The 1,502-nt window shown below is 30.7% G+C and overlaps 1 non-coding gene across 1 annotated transcript; it reads left to right on the forward strand.

The window, feature by feature from the left end:
* The first annotated feature begins 498 nt into the window (after positions 1-498).
* Positions 499-602, forward strand: LOC126033062 (U6 spliceosomal RNA). Its single transcript, XR_007504218.1, has one exon. It is a non-coding gene; the product is annotated as a U6 spliceosomal RNA (small nuclear RNA).
* The last annotated feature ends 900 nt before the right edge of the window (positions 603-1,502 follow it).

Here is a 1,502-nt window from a genome sequence, read left to right on the forward strand (position 1 = left end):
CTATTTGTACTATGTCTAGTTTAATGTTTGGTGCTATCCAGGTTCCTCAAAATATTTTAAAAAGCCTTTTTAACACATATGCTAAAGATTTGAGTTTCTATTTATATATTCTCAATTAAAAATAAATAGGCCAAACACAACAGTGTAAAGGAACACTCTGAGGTGTTCACAGGATATATCTGATATACATATTTAGTATAATTTAACCTACCAAGTCCTAGTCTGCATTATAATTTCTAATACATCCATGTTAATCATTCACATCTATATATTTCACCCTGTCTTTGCTGATACCGACACCATAATCTGTAGAGGCACATTACATGAGACCTCAATTATCAGATTAAAAACATGGTGCAACAAATTCCAACATTCTTGCAGATTATCAGAATATTGCAGACGATTTTCCAGTTGTGTACATATCCCTAAATTATAATCTCACTTTGCAAATTATCTGAGAATTTCTAATTTAAGACAAAGTTAAAATAAACTCATATTGTGCTCGCTTCAGCAGCACATATACTAAAATTGGAACAATACAGAGATTAGCATGGCCCCTGCGCAAGGATGACATGCAAATTCGTGAAGCATTCCATATTTAAAAAAACATAATAAAATAAACTCATAACTGAATACAAAGATGAACTAAACTTGAAAGAAGAAAAAAACAGAAATGTAAAATTAGAATAAGGTTTCTAAAAAAAATTAGCTATAGCCGAATTTATTTGCTATATTTAGATATATAAGAATTTGAAAATATAATTTTATTGTTTGAAATTTATAATGCTTTGATATTTGTTTATAATTTTGGTAACTTTTATATTTATTTCTTTTATTTTACTCACAAAGGCACTATGGCTTTATATTTATATTATATTTATATTATTTTGTTCTTAATAAATTATAACAGATTTTGACCAAACTTTTCAATGCAAAAAACTCAAAAGTTTTTAACTCTGGAGCTGAAATGATAGCACAGCCATCGAATATTTGCTTTGCATGTAGCCAACCGGGACTAACCCAGGTTCAATTCCTGGGATCCCATAGCAGTCACTGAGCCTGTTGGGAGTGATTTCTAAGAGGAGAGCCTAGAGTAGCTCCTGAGCAATGCTGGGTGTGTCCCCTCCCAAATTTAACTCTGTACTTTCATAAAACATAAATTGAAAATTATAGTTATGGAAAAATAAAATCCACAAATATCACAAATTTGTTCTTTGAAAATATAAACAAAATTGACAAATGTTTACTAATTCAACTAAGATTCCTTCAAACAATATTTCACTGATAAATTGAATCAACAATTTTTTAAACATAATTTTTATTTTGATCATAGTGGCTTACATATTGTTGACAATAATATTTTAGGTACATATTTACATAAAATCAGGGAGGATTTTCATCACCGGTTTGTCTTCCATACTCCTCCGTTTTTGTCCTACCTCCCATATCCTCTTCCCTCACCCCCAGGGCTGCTAGAATATGTGGTCCCCTCTGTACCTATC

The sequence above is a fragment of the Suncus etruscus genome, chromosome 16, assembly GCF_024139225.1.
Source record: "Suncus etruscus isolate mSunEtr1 chromosome 16, mSunEtr1.pri.cur, whole genome shotgun sequence".
In the NCBI taxonomy this organism is placed as follows: Eukaryota; Metazoa; Chordata; class Mammalia; order Eulipotyphla; family Soricidae; genus Suncus; species Suncus etruscus.